General features: G+C 39.8%; 2 long non-coding RNA genes across 2 annotated transcripts in view; one reads left to right on the top strand and one right to left on the bottom strand.

The window, feature by feature from the left end:
• The window catches only part of LOC109496678, an 87,896-nt gene that overhangs the window by 31,137 nt on the left and 37,893 nt on the right, over positions 1 to 18,866 (bottom strand). The window lies entirely within an intron of this gene.
• LOC123383756 lies at positions 385 to 18,300 on the top strand. The gene is made up of 2 exons (XR_006593912.1): positions 385 to 757; positions 16,807 to 18,300. It is a non-coding gene; the product is annotated as an uncharacterized LOC123383756 (long non-coding RNA).

Genomic DNA, 18,866 nt, shown 5'->3' with positions numbered 1-18,866 from the left:
CTGCATGTAAGTGTTACAATATTTATCCTTCTGTGATGGACTCTCTCCACCTAGCAGGGGGTTCTCCAGGTTAGTCCCTGCACCTTTTGGTGGTAGGGTTTCCTGCTTTGTTAAGGATAAGTAATATTCTACTGTAAGTATAATGCCTTTTGTTCATAACTTCAAAGAAAACATAAGAATGGATGAATTAAGGGGCACCTGGTGGCTCAGTCGGTTAAGCACCAGACTTCTGTTCAGGTCATGGATCTCATGGTTCGTGAGTTTGAGCCCCTCATTGGGCTCTGCACTGAGAGTGCAGTGAGTTAAATATAAACACTGATTTATTTAGCCATTTGACAACCATTAATTTATTGAATACCTGATGTGAGCTAGAATATTTGTACAAGGAATTGGGGACACAGAGTGATTACTATACTTTGGGTATCCAGTATCACATAGGTCACACTCCTATAGTGATGATGGGTGTATTAACCACACGGCAGATGTTGTGATGGGGAAATACAGAGTCAATGTATGTGCACATCTCATGTTACAATAGCTAGTGGCTGTCGATCACTATCTTTTAAGTACTGGGTACTGTGTTACACACTCATGAGTGTTAATATTTATGGCACACCTGTGACGTAGTTTCTATAATTATCCACTTCTTGCAGGCAGAAAATGAAGTTTAAAGGGGTTAAACTGTCTGAGATCAGTTAATAAGAGACAGAGGCAAGAATTAAACCCAAAGCTCCAGCTCTTAACCGGGCACAGCTTGGTAAGTAAGTGGCTGACACCAGCTCTACTGACATGTAGCTAGCTGATGGGTGTTTTCTGAGTTCATTGCCCTTCTAGAATTTGTTTTCTTATCTCTATTTACCACCATAAGACCGTCAAAGAAGTAAATACAATAAACAGAGAGTGGTGAGCTAAGACCTAGCTCATGGCATGCACTAACTGTTAGTTCTCATCTCTCTTGCTTAAATAACTGTATGATTGTAGAGTCCTGGGTAGATGTAGGAACATATACACCAAATAATTACATTAATAATAGTTAATATCACTGAAGCATTTACTGTGTGCCAGGCACTGCGTGAAGCTCCTTTCATTGATTGACTTACCGCATCAGCATAGTAACCCTCTGGGTAGGTGCTCTTGTTATCCCTGTCTTTCTGCAGAGGAGACAGAGGTACACAGATCGTAGGTAATTTGCCCCAAGTTACAGAGCTCTTACTGGGCAGACTGGCCCTCCATCCCTGGTGTCTGGTTCCAGAGCCTGCTCTTCACCATTCTGCCATCTAAATGCCATCAGAAAACGGTCGCAGATACCCTTAGAAGTGGTTACTGGTGGTGGTGGTGCTACCATTGGTAGGATTCAAACACCCTAGGTGATTTATTTGTTCTCAAAGCAATGCAGTATTATTTCTGCATTTGTTTTCCAATTTGGATAGGTTTCTCTGTCACTGATAGCCTCATGTAGCTGACGATCCCACAGACTTCCCCTTGTAGCATCAGTCAGTGCCATGATAAAGCCCGTATTACCTTTCTTAGAATGTACTCCTCTACCCCACCCCTGGCTTGCTCGGCATCAATACACAACCAAGTACTCTAAATGGCCCCCCCTGCCTAGATAGTTTCACTGACCTTGCAATACCACCCAAGATTTGTAATAGAGCTCATGATTTAATTTTGGAACGGAAGATTGGGAAGCTGTCTCCATCCTGGTACTCCCCAAAGCTAAGAGACATGTCCACTCTCTCAATGACTCTGTCCAACTCAATAAAGCATGCAGCCCAAACTATAGCAAATAGTTTCTCTTCTCCCACAGACTTAACAGAAAAAGATTTAAAGACAAGTAAGGATGAAGGGGAGTTATTCCTTTGTGCTCCTTTTCAAAGCTGCAAACCTCAGCCGGGGCCCCCAAAGCTTGAGTTACCTCATCTGGACGGTGCTTTGCAAAGAAATTGGTCCTTTCTCGGGCAATGAAATATTTGCTAACTTCTCCTAATGAGTGTGGTTTTGCAGACTGTAATTTCTCTGCAGCTACGTTGCCAGGGCAGGTTTAAACAGAAATATGCAAACAATAAAGCACGACAGGGCACGCAGAGTTGGGTCATAAAATGCACGTCCCCTGTGTGTTGTGAGGCAAGACGCCAGCGGCCTTGTGCCCTCAGCCACCTGTGTGCGATTCCAGTCGATCATCTGTGACTCACTGGAGGCTGATCAGATTGTTTCTGTCCCGAGGCCATTTTATTATAAGGTTTGGTTGTGAATTTCATTAACTTTTACAGTCCTACACATGTGTGTTTATAACAAAAGCTATCTCCCCTCGTGGGATGACATTTGTTTTTATAAAACAAAAATTAAATCAAAATCCAAGCTTACGAAGGTTGAAAAAAATGTGTGCGAAAAACAATAGGCAGGAAACAAATTGTCAGTGTAAACCAACGGAAAATGTAAATCGATGTCCATCAAGGGCCTTCAAGAGCCATTTTTGGCATTACCCAAAATGCCATATGAAACATATACGGGGTTTGGCACGGAGGCATGCTCAGTGGACTTTTGAAGAGCTGGCTGTTTCACTCCAGCCTGTGTTAAGAAACACCTACGGGAGAGCAATACGGAATTTTACCTAGGCAACAGAAAGGAGGTATTTCTTCATCACAGGATCTGGTGGATCTGAGGTGCAGTCTGTGGAGAGGATTAAGGGAGTGCCAGGCACCACGCCTTTGAACTCCCTGCTTTGCCGGAGTGATGTAGATTCAGGGGAGGCCGAGGAACGCATCAAATACTGTGTTCATTTCTCTGTCTCATGGTACAAAATTGTTAGGCCTCATACCTTCTCAGAAACACAATTACAGTAGCTTTTCTGGCCCTAGGGTCTCTGTCATAAGTGCTTACCTCTTCTGCTGTAGCACAAAAGCAGAGACAATACGTAGGTGGATGAGGAAGGCTATGTTTCAAGGAGGATTTTTAAGGCCATTGAAATTTGAATTTTATTTATTTTCACATGTTACAAAACATTATTTTCTTTAAAAAAAAAAAGCACGTAAAAATTTAAAAACCATCCTTAGCACACAAAAGGCTGTATGAAAACAGATTTGGCCTACAGGCCATATTTGCTGACTGAGCCCAATAACAGAAACCTTAGGGTGGATGTGGGAGATTGCCATATGTAACCTGGCTAGTTTGACAACCTGGTCGCCATGAGGTTGCTTCTCCAATGGACTGTGATAGAAAAAGTCAAGAAGTTAAAAACCAATGGCAGCTTTTTCATTGACCTTCTGACATGTGATAATATGCTCACCCTAAATTATGATTTTTTTAGGAGACCGTTAAGTATATGTAATTTTGACTTTTTAAAAAGGTAGTTAGGGACATCTGGGTGGCTCAGTTAGTTGGTTAAGCATCCAACTCTGGCTCAGGTCACGATCTCATGGTTTGTGAGTTTGAGCCCTGCGTTGGGCTCTTTGCTGACAGCTCAGAGCCTCGAGCCTGCTTCAGATTCTGTGTGTCTCTCTCTCTCTGCCCCTCCCCTGCTCACACTGTCTCTTTCTCTCTCTCAAAAATTAAAAAAAATTTTTTTTTAATTTTTTAAAGATAGTTAATAACCATTGTTTCCTCACTTGGTCTTAGGGGTCTTAGGCAGAATATATTTCTCTCTGCCTTTGTGGTCCAAAGCCTTATTTCACAAATTTGAGAAAGAGAAATACAGTTGTTACCTGAAATCAAGTATCAAGTTATGGCATATTCTGTTGTTGAGCCAATATTCACTCCTCACCCCCCTCCAAGGGGGAGAAGTGTTCTCCCATCACCCCTACCCCTGCTTCGATGATTTAATTTGGCCAGTTGAAGAAAGGTCCATGAGAGTGAAAGCCAGAGTGTGGCAATTCTAAGCACAGACCACCAGAGGAATAGTGTGTTCCCATTGGCCCTTCAGGAGTTTCAGACCTCCTCCATGAGATGACTATGCCCCCAAGTAACTGCTGCCCTTTCTGCTTGGCCCCAGCATGAGAGACCCCGGAGTAAGTCTCGCTTTGATTGGCAGCCTGGAGCAGGGCCACCCCAACTGACCCACAGACTCACAGCCAGAAGCAGGGCTGTGCCCGCCAGCCCACAGTCTAGTGAGAAAGAAATGAATGCTTATTGTTGCGTGCCACTGAGATTTTGGATGGTTTGTTTTGCAGCATAATTAAGGCAATAGCTGACTAAAACACAAGGTAATGGCAGAGCTGAGACAAAACCCCAAATTTCCTAAACCCATCCTGCTTTACTTGCCACTTAACTAGAAGATAAATAAATGTACATAAGGCAGCTCTCAGCCCTAGAATATCCTACCGGTGTGGCCTCATGGACACAATTTCCAGAATGAGATAGGAGTGCTGGTGTTTGTGGGGTGAAATTATTGATGAACCCTTATCCTGTGTGAAACCCCTGAACCTGCCCAGTGTTTGCTTGCTGTTTGCCTCCTCCCCGTCGCCTCTCCTCCTTTAAATAATTTCCGTTGTATTTGTTTTTCTTCCTTGCTCCCTTTGCTTTTAGTGCCAACCAAGCTTGGCACGTTGCAAGAGAGAAATCTCTTCTTGTTTATCTTGAAAACGGATGTGAGAGAAAAAAGATCATGTCTCCTTTAAGTGGAAAAGGCACTGTTGTGATGAAAGGAGGAATATAAATTCAAATTGCTACAGAATAATTCAAGTAGCATGGAGGAGCATGAAAGAAACCCTTGGGCAGACCAAGTTTCCATGAGACTATGTACATCTAGAAGGTTTTTTTGTTTGTTTCATGTTTATTTATACTTGAGAGAGAGAAAGAGAGAGAGAGAGAGAGAATGAATATGAGCAGGGGAGGGGCAGAGAGAAACAGAGACAGAATCTGAAGCAGGCTCCAGGCTCTAAGCTATCAGCACAGAGCCCGACACATGGCTTGAACCCTTGAGCTGAGCCATGAGATCATGACCTGAGACAAAGTCGGATGCTTAAGGGACTGAGCCACCAGGGGTTCCCTAGAAGTTTTTGAGCTCACATGCATGCATTGCGATTGAACAGAACCAGCTAGCCTTGTTTTCTCGAATAGTTGTTGTAAATTTGGTGCCAGGCTCTACTTAATGATTGGCCTAAATAGGGCCAATATTTGGCATAGTGGCTGTATGCTTGAGAAGGACAATTCAGAACAAAAGAACATTGATTCAACGAAGCGCCCTATATTCTGCTGTTGCCATTAATGATTTTCCCTGGGCATCGTGGTTTGAGAGGAGAGCTTGCCTAGGAAACCAGGGTTTTTCTCTGTCAGTTCCGTGACAATTAAAATCCTTTAAAAAACAATTTCAAAAACGACGTATGTTCCCTTTAGACGGCTCCCCACTTGACCTCTCTAGAAGCGTAAACAAAGAGTCATAAAGCGGGGTCCTTCTAGACCACTAATAAATAGAAAGATAAAGCCAGAAAAGCATCTGCAAACAGAAGTTGTGCTTTGAGCATAGTGGAACTCAGCACTGTAAGAAAAAAGCAGACTTTAAAATTAACTATCTCCTCAATCATAAGTAAAAATGGGTCAGATTTGCTGACTTTCCCTGTGGAAATCAGAAATTATTCATGCAGTATGATCCCTTGTCATCAGTATGACGATAAGGTTACATATCGGATCAAATGTTGGGAAGTCAAATAAAAGAGAAAAGGTGGTTTTTAAACCTTGCTTTTTAAAAAAATTTTTTCTCACTTTTTCTGTGAAAAATCACCAAAATAAAGATGAGGCAAGCAACCTCATAGCCATGATTTACATCAAAATGAGAGCAAGGCAAAGCAAGATCACTGGGTTGTCCTTGTGGATCGTACCTGACACATAGGTGCCTGGAAAAGGGGGCAAGTGTAGCTGAAGTGTCCCCTATGGTCCCCTCACCAAGCAGCACACCCTGGTGTGATGCTACACTGACGAGAGCAGGAGGAGGCTTGTCTTTCCCCAATTCACACAGACACCATGTAAGATCACCAAGTCAAGCATCTGCCATGGGTGCCATTTTCCTTTTCACACAAAGACTCTGTGTGGGCTAGCAGCAGCTCTAAGCCAAAGCAAATTGATTGCCAAATATTCCATTTGAGTAATAAATAATACTTCGAAGCCTCAGCAGTATTGTCAGCATGTCAAAAAACCACAGAAACGTTCATGAAGTTATGTCTTAATTCTGGACCTTGTCCAAGAATATCATGGAATTCTGTCAACTGTGCGATAACATTCTTGCTCTTGGTACACATTGTTTTGCTCTGTAGATGCCCTATTCTTTCTGGCTGAGGAAAGACTGCGCCCAGGATTAGTGACTGATGAAATGATCCTCTGGTAGAACCTACCAAATGTGACTAAGCTCATTTGGTTCCACTGCTGATTTGTTCACTAGGGATATGTGTATCTCTTCCTAGCCCAACCCGGAAGAGCTTTTAGGTACGGGCTGTTAAAGGAGTCACAAATACTCTTCAAGTACGATTTCTTATATGTTCTTGCAGATTCACTCAGGTTTACTCAGCCTCCTCCATACAATATCCATAAATCCAATAGTTTTTTATTTAAATTTTCCCATGAGAATAATTTAACTCAATAGAGTATTTAAAACATAATACAATTACCTGTGATATCACATTTCTTAAGAGCAGTTTTACTTAAAATAAGTCCTGGAAATACTATATCCTTTTGAAGCAACAGTTCCTGGAAACCTCCTGACTACGTCTACTTTCTTAATACTGATCCTCATTTACTCCTTTGTTCTGGCATATTCCTTCCTGCCTTCAAGTCTCTGCACCTGCTATTCCTTCTTCTTGAGCTCCTCTTCCTTTCTGTCTTCCCCTAATTATTTCCTGTTCATCCTTCACAGCCCAGCTCAAGTTTACTTCTTCAGTGAAATCTTCCATGACTTTCACAAGTTATTCTTTCTGCCTGGCTATTTGATTAGCATCAACATCTCCCACATGAAGGTCAAAAGATCTGTATCCCCAGAACCTCAACCAGGACCCAATACCGAGGAGACATTCAGCAATTGTTAGGGACCAAATGCTTTGTGTCCACTCCAGAATTCATATGTTGAAACCCTACCCCTCACTGTGATATTATTTGGAGGTGAGTCCTTTAGAAATTAATAAGGCCTGATGAGGTCATGAGGGTAGAGCCACCATGATAGAAGTACTGTCCTTTTACAAAGAGGAAGAAGAGACAAGAGCTCTTTTCCTTACTCTTGCCTTCTCTGTCATGTGAGGACCCAGAAAGAGGTTATCTGTCTGCAAGTCTGGAAGAGAACTCTCACCAGGAACTGAATCTGCCACCGACTTGATTTTGGACTTCCCTGTCTCCCACACTGTGGAATAAATCTCTGGGGTTTAAGTCCCCCAGTCTGTGGTATTTTGTCACAGCAGCCCGAGCTAAGACAGCAGCTATTTGTTGATAGACAGATGAAAGAAAGGGGGAAAGGACGAAAGGGGAGAAGGGAAAATTCATCTGAAGGAAATAACCAGATAAGTGTTCAAGATTTAGCTGTCAGGTTATTATCAGGCCAATAATTATGATAGCAAAAGCCTGGAAATCAATGTTTCTCATGTGATTATTCTACCTAGCTTCTGCCAATGCCACCCTGCAGTTAGAGGGATGTCCTCAGCATATTGTTAGACAAATCAAAAAGGTTATATACTGTATGTACAGCAATATATACTGCTTGGATCGCACTTTATTTGAAGAAAAGTATAATAGAACAACACAAATGTGCACAATAATCTAGAACAAGGACCAGAAGCCATCAACACATTAAGAATAGCTGTCTCAGGATGGTTTAAATCTGGACGATTCCTTGCTTTCCTTTTACTCACCCATATTTTCTCATTTCTCCACAATTAGCATGTGCCACTTGTGTGTACCATATGTTGGTTTCCTCCCACACAGGCTCCATTTTTCCCTCATGCCTAGTTGGAGGCAGGCTCAGGACCTTTTTGTGTTCTCTAAAAAGAATCTGCTTAGGCCGTGAGCACTGGTAAGCAACGTAAATTCTGTGGAAGTTTTCAAGTGAGAGAGAGGATGCTTTCACCTTAGAGCCTACAGTGATTACCTCCGTAAAGGTCCCTACAAGATACTCTCTTGTACTAAGGGCTCTTTTCTAGGTAACTGATGGGTTTCCCTTTGTCTCTCCTCTTTTTTTCCCCATGTAGCTTCTCATTCTCTCTTGGCCCCTTGCCTTGACTCCAGCTTCTGATTCTTATAAATGTAAAGTCATTTCCTTCTTCTGCATGAAAACTTGTCCCGGCCCCACACTTGCTCTTACCCCACAGCTGGCTGAATGTAACTTCTCAGCAAAGGCCACATTTCCTCAGTTAAAAAATTCTCAAACCAGCTGCAGAGAAGACACAATTTCATCCATGTTGTTATGCCTAAACAATAAAATTTAAACCATAATTATCTAAAGATGAAAAAGTTCATGTGTGATTTATCATTTCCCCACATAGTACTCTATCACATCTCAGTGAAGATCGCGGCTGGCCTTTAAAGCAGAAACATTTCAACGAAAAACAGAAGTATAGACCACAGTCTGATCCAGGATTTTGCTGATCTTTGGGGAACGTTATCCACTGCATATTGGTCTAGTTATCAAATTTCCCATCATCCTCTACATATTGGTTTTCAAATTCTCCAAGCTGGGAGAACTTTAAAAACCCAGTTCTTGGTAGAATTATAGGGCATCTTAAAGAGCTTGGCACAAATACAAATAAGTAAATCTACCAGAACTCCATTTTAAGAAGTCCTGACTGTTGCCTTTTGAGCCTTAAGGACTTCACAGGAGCCAGAATGAAACCACGCTTCTTGGTAATTAAGCAGAGACTAGGAAGGGGCTGGGGATGGCCAAGCTCGAAATCATATTCCAACAATTCTAATTCTAATTCATACCAATTTCCATCCAAAGCTGCCATATATGACTGAAGTCAGAATTCCTTACCTTGTAAATAATCCGATGTAATGTTTGTTAGTTTCAGCAACAGTAGCTTTCTCTTAACTGCAGTATGGCAGGTCCCCGTGCTCAAGCTTAGTATGCATCATTCCATCTAGATCTCCCAGTAATCCTGTCTACATTGTAGAGATACCGTTCCTGTCACTCTTTGATTGGATAACTGTCAACTAGGGGTTAAATAACCTGTGCAACTTCCCACAGACAGTGGTGGAGGCTGTCCTTGAAGCAATGGCTGACATCACATCCACACTCGTAAGCCTTTGAAACATTCCTGCTTCCCCTATAAATGTAAATCTTCCCTGCCTTCATTTTAGCATAAAGCTAGAGAGAATTATATGACCTCCTTAGAACAGATGCACTCATATTATATTTGCAAAAAGGTTTTCTGTTGCTTTGGCCCAGCTATTTTTTGAAATGACCCCTATTAGATAGCAGTTAAACATCTGTGTTCCCAAATGGTTAGGAAAAACACCATCATGTGTGTCTCAGCCCCAACACTGTAACTATTAGAAAGCAAATAGAGTAAATTCAAGGACTATTATTATAGAATCTATTAATGTTATATAATTCCAAAGTCCTAGTCTTCTGAAATTAAAATTGTCATATCATATATCTGGTAGAATGTATATACACTTAGACAAGAGCCCAAAATTGTCATTTTTCCCCAAAAAAGTGTTAGAAAGTGTATAGTAATGCTCTATCCTTTCTTAACTGTGTAAAGTTCAAAACTATCTTTAAAACGATGGGTGCTTCACAGTCCATTGTTTAAAAATACACAGAAAGAATGTACGGTTTGTTCTTCAAGATAGATTTTTACGAGTACAAAACTTCTTACTTCTTCATATACATGTGTAGGAATTCTCTTTTAGGTCAGACTCAATTAACCCTCCCCACGTCTTCGTACTAGACCTCTTGGTAAGTCAGCAAAAGACAAAACAAAGTTATAATGAAAGTGGTCACCATTTTTGGTTTTATTTTTCAAGTACAACATCAAGGACAAAGTTTAAAGAGTATTCTAGTAACTATCCAAAGTCTTGACTTGCACTATGAAATATTGTCTCATACAGAAATAAAGTATGAAGAGGGGAATTGTTTTGTCCTAACCAGTCCTTCTAAATTTTATTATATATATCTTTATGGTATCAAAAATTAGATATTCTTAGATACTTCTTTAGGGAGTTCTGTTTCTTCCATTCTTTTCAGTAGAAAGCTCTGCCATTCATCCAATTTGAGGTCCAATCTCAGCTCCATTGTCTATGAGCTGTGTGACCTTGTACGTGTTTAATAACCCCAACTGCTTTGCTTGTAAAATAGGGATTATAGAGTTACAGTTTGGATGAAAGGGGATAATATTTTATCTTTTTGGTTTTTTTATTTAAATTTTAGTTAGTTGTGGGATAATATTTGTAAAGGCAAAATATCCAGCATAATGCCCAGCACAGAGTAGGTGCTTAATGCATAGTAGCTTTCATTGTCATTTCCAACCTTCCTCTAACCTCTCCTTAAGTATCTCATTGCCCTCCTGTATGCAAATCCAGTAGTCCTATGCTAGCCCTACCACTTCGAGATACACAGAGTCCTGGTCATTAACAACCATGATTATCAACATGGTGTTGTTTAATAAGCTCCTTGGGTCTTCCTTCACACTCCAAATTCTCCATGACCTCCCTAACTCCCTGGAATGAAAATGGCATCTTGGGAAGTTCTCTCGCATGACGCCTCTTTCTGAGGTACCACCTAACACTAAACCCTTACTTTGTACTACCTAACCCTCATGTGGCCAGGATTCTTGAGAAAGAAGAACATAGGACAGATGAGTTTTGATGAGAGGAAAGGACAAGGAGAAGTACTGAGCGTAGGTGGCATCAAGGGAGCACATGTCTGAGGGATCGGCATGCCCACCATTTTATAAGCAACAGAAGAGGTCCTTCATTTCCTACCTCACCAGTATGATCCATGGGTGCTAGCACCCTTCCACTTGCCAGCTGGCTTCCCTTCCAATGCTCAGTCATCAGGATTGAGTTCACATTCATTTTCCCCAACACATACAGACCAGACCTTATTAACAACCACATGTTATATTCTACAACCCTTGAGAGCAGTACTTCTGAAACAGTTCATGGGCATGCAAACTGCCTGAAGACTTTGTTAAAATGTAGCTTCTGATTTAGGAGGTCTACAGTGGGGCCTGAGGTCCTGCATTGTTAACCAGCTCCCAGGTGATGCCAATGATGCTGATCCAACAACGGTAAGGAGTACTCCAAGCTTACACATCACTTTTGTAGTGGCCTCGTGAATTTTGACAACAAACCAGTGGAAAGGGAGGGACTGTAGTTCATCTCTATTTCTCAGGTGAGGAGGATAAGGTGCATAGAAGTCAAATGCCCTCTTAAAGTCAGAGGAGCAGACAGTGAGTCTCAGTCCAGCATTCTTCCAGCAGCACAGTGCTGCCCTAATCTTAATTCTCAGTGCCTTAAGTGTCATTACTGACTTAAGATCAACTCATAAATTCATTTCACAGAAAAGAGGGTAAATGACATAGCTGGCTAACTCTTCTTTCTGGTGTTCCTGGATCTGTTACCTACTGCATCTTGTCCCCCTATTCCCATGGTATGCCTCTTATCCCTCTCACAGACTTCACTAAGTAAATGCATATCAGACAGATGGACCACTTAATTACACTTCACAAATAAATACTTACTGATCTTTCATTTGGGCAAGGCCTTGAGTGATGGTCTAGGGACAGCAAGATAAGTCTTAGTCCCTGCCCTCAAAGAACTTTCACAATATCAAGGAGGACCAACATCTATACCAATTGCCAGAGTAGAAGGCAAGCCATGCCAGCCTAAGACATGATTTGACAAAAAGAATAAACAGTGATATGAAAGCACCAGGAAGGGAGGAATTCATTTCTTCAGTGGATCAGGAAGATTCTTCAGTGGAGACTGTATTTGTGGGTTAACCTTTAAACTAAAGCAGGATTTCAACATGTGGGAAAAAATGTGGAGGAGGAAGAGAAGAAAAAAAAGACGAGTTGCAGGCATGAGAAAAGACTCCCTGGAAGATTTGCTCATTCCAAATGGTGGGTCTCCTGTGCTTCCCCTTGTCCATCAGGCTTGCACATCTGTAACAAAGTCCAGGGGAAATGCAATACCTTGCCTCTAAGGTACTGGCAGCAGAGTGCAGTCTGGTATCACTCCCCCTTGAAATGGAACCCATCCAGATTCCCACATCTCATTCTTCCTGAGTCCAATCCACCTCGGGAGAAGTATCACTTTTCAAGAAGGGACTCAGAGTCTCAGATAACAAATCTCTCATTGGTGAGTCATGTTCTTCTTGGCAATCCAACAGCACATGGATATTTCCTTTCCAGCCTCTTTCTTTTCCAATCATCCCTAATGGAAACATCGCCTCATGCCTTCCTTTGCCAAATCCTCCAGCTCACCTGAAGCCCAGCTTCCGGGATTTCTTGCTTGAACTCAAGTCCTATCTCCCATAAACAAAATCAAGCAAGCTATCTTTCTTGAGTTATTTGGATCCTAAGCACAAAAGATGATACCAAGTCATTGCAGGACAATTTTTATTTTGAGCTTTTCAAGGCTGTCCAGTTTAGATACTAGCAATACAGGAAGTGAGGAAGGCACAAGAGTAAGCAAACAGTAGGTGCTCAATACATGTTCCTTATTGTTGTTATTATTGGCTTTCATTTACCACCTTGGTTTTGAGAAAACCCAACTTCAAGGCCTTTTTAATTTTGCTTAAGCAATGTTCCTCCTATGAATTCTCTTCTGATATCTTCTTTCAGTAATGTGGAACATTCTACACAATCTTTGTTATTTCAAAAAATACCTGAACCCACCACCTCTGAAGAAGAAATTCTCAATAAATACTATGTGTGTCTACTACCAAAGAAAGGTTGCAGCCTGATAAAGATGGCCTCAATGTTGTTCACCACAACCATTACTACGGTTTCAAATTACCTATGACTAGCAAATTTTTTAAATATTCCTATGTGATCTTCAATCAACTTCCCTTCTTACCAACATTTTGCAAGCTCTTTAAATGAGGGGGAATCATAGCTACCATCCCTGTGATGATTTCTTCCATCTGCCATTTTACCAGAAGCCATCTCCCATCCTTGGAAATCACATCTTAGAAGGATATATGATTTGCATGTGTTCAGGAGAGGGAAGGTCTGTCTGAAACAAGGAAATGTGTATTTTAGGAAGTGTAAATGTAATCACCTTACTTTGAAATACGTGCATTAAAAAATTAAATCACCCAAGTGTTGACAAGTTGCAATTTGTAATTAGCACACTAATTGTTTATACATTGAGGTCTCTAAAGTGCCCCACATTTGAGGTAATCTTGTAGTTGAAATACTTTTTCTTTTTCTTTTTTTCACTATCCTATCCTTTTCCTGAAAACCTCACCCTTTCTCAAATCAAACGGAATCTCAAATTAGAAGCTATGAAAATAAGAAAAAATGCTTTTCTTTCTTGTTAGAAATATGTTAATTAGGAATAAATATGAAAATCAACACATATTTCAAGTAATTTTTAGTTATTCTCTTTAAAGAAAGGTTCCATCAACATATTAATATACCCCTTCTTTAGTGTATATATTTTTTGCATAATTGAGTTTATAATTATTATTATAGCATTTTCCACTTAATTATATCTCTTTGAAAAACTTGATTCCACTAACTACATAATACATTTAAATGCTTATGTCTAATCATTTATACATTCTCTTATTATTCTACATGTACATTATTTCTAATTTTGTATTATTGTAAATAATGCTAGGATAAACACATTGTACATAAATATTATCTGTACTCTTATATCCCTATGTTCTTAGAAGTGAAATTATCCAACCAAAAATACATCTTTTTTAACTTGTTATTTCAACCTAGTTTTCAACTTACAGATGAGATGGAAGGAAAATATTTTTAAAAATCCCTTATACGCCTTTACCTACATTTTCCACATTTGAACATTTCTCCACATCTGCTTTCTGATTCTCTCTCCCAGCCTCCTCTGTCTCTCCCCCTCTCCTTGTCTGTAATCCTTTCTCTCCATTTCCCCTCTGCCTTCCCTCTTTCCCTCCCAACCTCTTTCCCTCTCCATCAAGGTGAGAGCACCTTGAAGACATAGTACATCTACACCCCTAAATCCTTCAGTGTATCTTTCCTAAAATTAAGGAAAGCACACATGAAAATCAGATATAAAATTTGTATTGATGATACATAGTCTAATCTGTAGAATTTATATAGATTTCTCCATTTGTCCTGATAGTGATCTTTATAGCAAATAAAATCCTGGATCATACATTGTGTTCAATTGTCATAAGCCTCTGGTTTTCTGTACTCTAAAACAATTCCTCAACTATTCTTTGTCGCTCATGATACTGACATCATTAAAGAATAAAGGCCCATTATTTTGTAACATGTTCTTCACTCTGGATTTCTTGGATATTTTCTCATGAGTGGTTTCAGGTTACTCATTTGCAGCAGGAACACTGTAGATATGATACTGTTTTCTTCTCATTGTATCGTATCATAAGGCCCCTGCTGTTGGCTTGTCTCACTACTCAGGATGCTAACTTTGATCACCTGGTTAAGGTGGTATCTGACACATTTCTCCACCGTAAAGATACCTTTTTCCCCTTTGTAATTAATTCATATTTTGTAAAACTGTGGAAAGACCCTATTATTCATCATACTTTCACTATTTTAGTATCTGTTGACTACGTTAGCTTGAATTCATTGTTACTGTGATACTGTGATACCTGTGGATTTCTAATTCCATCGTTCCTTCTGCATTTATCAGGTACAGTCTCCTATAAGGAGAAACTTCCCTTTTCCCTAACTAAATATTTATATCCATATGGACTCGTGGTTTCCTATTTTATTTAATTGGTCATCATCTGTTGTTATCTCTATTTTGATACTCAAAGTGTTAGGTATTTAGCTAGTGGGGGTTCCTTCCAGGTGGCTGGCACCTGTGTGCTTTTGGCATGTCCCCATAATTCTTTGAGCACTTCCTACTTTCAGACATAACATGAAGTTCCAGGTCTGTGTTGTTTTTGTTTGTTCTTATTTGTTTGTTGCCTCTCCCCTAGGGTCAGCTATTTCTCTAAGGGGTCTTAGTTCCTTCTGGGGAAAAATGGTATTTTGAGACTGACATAGGCATGCATGTGTTTACGAAGGTGTTATTGCCTCTAGTTCCTTTCAACCCACAAAGCTGGAAAACCCAAAGTTTTGTACACATTCACTCATGTGTGCATGTGAATATACATACACATACCCATCTTCACTTGTATCCATAACTGTATCCATACCTTTCACATCAAAAATCATGAGTGGTTTATGACCTCCAATTGTTAAGACCTCCAGTTCCAATTTAACAGAATAGGATGTATTCTAATTCTTACCCTTTGTTGTATTTGTAACTCCTTCCTCCAATCTGAAACATTGCTACTGCTATCTGCAATCTATTATCTGCTTAATTCTAGTTTACACAGAAAGTAGTTTCAAAATTACTAACCTATAACTCTTTGGGAACAAGAAAATCTATTAAGTACAGGTAATTTTTGTTAGTAATTTCTTTATAGTCAATCTGAGGAATGCCAGTCCAAATACAATGTTCAAAAAAATACAAACTTTTGACAAAGCTTAAAATATATCATATCATTTTCTCCAGCCATGAGCAGTGATTAAGAATAAATGATTGAAAGCACCTTACCAACATTGAAGGTAGTCATTCACACACACACACACAAGCAAAACAAGTTTACTAATTAAGTTTTTTAAATGTTACTCTTATCAGTTATATTTTTTATTTCTCTTGCAAGAAATTATTGGATGAAAAATGATTTTGAAACTCCAAATATGTTTTGTGAATTGTTTTGAATATAATTAGCAGAGTTAATAGCCCTGGGATCTTACCAAATATTGAGGAGACCAAACAGTGGGAAGGCTCCTCTGGGAGGGCTGGGTGAAGAAGTAAGTTGGGGTGTGCATACATAAGCTATCGCCAAAGAAGCCATCTTTGCTCCTTCTCCCCACAACAAACTCCAGGCTATGTGCTTTGGTTCTGGTGGCTTCTTTATTTCTTGCCCTGAAAATTCATTTTAATCTGAAATTACTGAACTCAAATGTTGGGCTGGAAGCAAGGCCACCTACACAATAATTTGCCACCTATTCTAATCCCCCTTCAGCACAGTCATTCGGTAACTGATTTTCACGGGAAACCAATGCTATTCAAAAGTCCTACAGCTCTTGCAAGCTTAGTAATAAATATTAAATGAAATCACAGGTATATGAGAACTAGCTTTAGAGTTCAAGCAGAGGATTCATTGTAAGCAAACCACATATGCCTGGATAATGCCCTTGGTTTTTTCAACAGGGCCATCAAGACTCATAAATTAAAGGACTTCAAGTCAGTTCTCCTTAATTTGCTTATATTTACATATAAGGCTGTTGATGATAAAGCTTCCTGGGTCTTAAAACATCATCCCCAAATCTTAAAACACCACCCCAAAATCTACCAAAGCCATTCCCAAACCCAAACTATTCCCTACACACTTTAAAGGGTGAATTCTACAGTAGGTGAATTCTATCTGAATTTAAAATAAAACAAAAAGCAACTATGAAAGCCCTTCCAATGATAAAAACTAAACTTCATATCTTGGAAAGGATGTGGCAGCACTATGAAGCACAACCTCTTATTATTTATAACACGTGAGCAAACTGAGGCTCAAAGAGGGAAAAAAAATGCCCAAGAACATGCAGCTAATAAGTGGACAAACCTGGACTCAAACCTACTCTTTTTCTTTCCAAAATTCAGGATTTTAACCCACACACCATGACTCCAATGAAGACATACAAGGTGGAACCTGTTGCTAAGTCATGGCAAGCCAACATAGTGTCCCATCAGGACAAGGCTTTGCAACAGGAATGATTCAATCACTCAGGAGGTATTTTCGTTGACATTATAATGAATAATTGTCTGGGCTGATGGTTTGGGGATTTTTTTTTCTCTTCACAAGATTAACCACTCACTTGACCAGACTAATCGACTCAACCAGTAAGTTCAGCATCATGAAAATATACTCCCTGAACTGAGATTCAAAATACGAAATTATAGGATATATTTAACTGCCAAAAAGTATAATAAAATAAAGTGGAGTTTGGGGCTGTGGATTTATAACAAAGACAGTGGTAGTCACTATACTGGTCTTGAGCTGCTTATACTGCTTCCCGCACATTAGTGTGCACACAGATCACATGGGGATACTGCTGAAGTACAAACTCTGAATTGGTATGCCTAGGGTGGGGCCAGAGATTCTGTGTCTCTAACCTGCTTCCGGGAAATACCAATGCTACTGATCCAGGGACCACATTCTGAGCAGCACGGGTCTAGTAGTATTCCCCCTATCGCCCCAGCATGAGGATTATCTGAAGCCTCCATGAAAACTACACAGCCCCAGGATCTACCCCATCCTGCTGAATTAATATCTCTAAGAGAGAGGCCGGGGAAGCTAAATGTCTATCGGGCACACAAAGTGACTCAGGTCATCAGCCAGAATTCCTGGTCTGGACAACTCTAAAAACCAACCCTCGGACTATGAATATACTATGCATATACAGAAGCAATTATCAATTTTTAAAATCCAAGTGTTGGCCTCTTTCAATGTGTTGCATCAACTGATCTATGCTATTTATGCTTAGTGATTTAGGAGATCTCATTATTTAATGAACTATATGTATATTAGGCAGTCTTAGTAACATGAGCCCTGTCTGTGTCAAAGACCCAGCCATAAAACTTCACTTGGAAATGGATTAAGGCTGACAGATACTATACATGTGCATGCTTGATGTTGATATGTATGTATGGCTAGGGTTTTATTTGTGCAAGAAATGTTAGCTGTCCAGCAGTTAAAACTGGAGGTGAAGAAGGACAAGAATAAGCAGAAAAGTTATAAGACTTTACAGCATCTACATTGACAAAACCAGCAAATATTACTACTATTTGAGTCTCTGATGCAAAACAGTTGTTTTACAGATTGTCAATCCTATTTGAGATGTGCCAGACTCTCCTTGTTTCAATCAGATAATTAAATGTCCATCTTGCAATTACCAACTGATATATAAATGTACACACACACACACACATGTATTACGATTGCCAAAAATGTTTTGTAGAAAACCAGAAGGTGTATTTATGGAAGCTCTTGTTTAGGACTTGCCTACTTGGCTCTGGACCATTTTCCCACCCCAAGGAACCCCATCCTTATAAAATAGAATTGTTGGAATTAATAAAATTATCTACGTTCAATTACTTATGTTATACATATACTATTATTAACTGTATTCTTTTGAGGCAAGGGGGAAAAAAAACTACTTTCTGGTATGTAAGTTCAAAGAAATGGACCTCTTACCAGACGTGAGCAGTTGTCTTGGGAATGCAGATTTATGAAAATTGATAGCCTGTCTTTGTCTGGCAAAACAAAGTGCCTTTCTTTCCCACTTTGTTTTCTCCCTGTGTAACAGAGACCAATTTTTCCCCCTTTTTATTTTCGGGGGGGGGGTGGGATGTGAAATTTAAAATTAAACATACCTCTTAGGCCCACTGCAAGGAAGCGTCTCTGGGGTCTCTGCAACTCCTTTGAGCCCCAAAGAAAGAGACGTTGACCTTCAAGTTCAAGCTAAGATGAAGATTGAAAGCAAATATGTTGGGGTAGAAGGAGACAGATGTTCAGATTGTATGTTGAAGTTGATGATGAGTAAACAGGTTATTATAAACAAAGCCAGACGGCTGGATGTGGTTAGAGAGTGTTTATAAAAAAATAAGTCAAATAAATAAAATTTAAATTCTCTTTTTAAAAATGAGAACATAGGAAAATG

The sequence above is a fragment of the Felis catus genome, chromosome A2 (assembly GCF_018350175.1).
Source record: "Felis catus isolate Fca126 chromosome A2, F.catus_Fca126_mat1.0, whole genome shotgun sequence".
In the NCBI taxonomy this organism is placed as follows: domain Eukaryota; kingdom Metazoa; phylum Chordata; class Mammalia; order Carnivora; family Felidae; genus Felis; species Felis catus.
The sequence above is the reverse complement of the archived record's forward strand: the minus strand, read 5'-3'. Positions and strand labels throughout refer to the sequence as shown.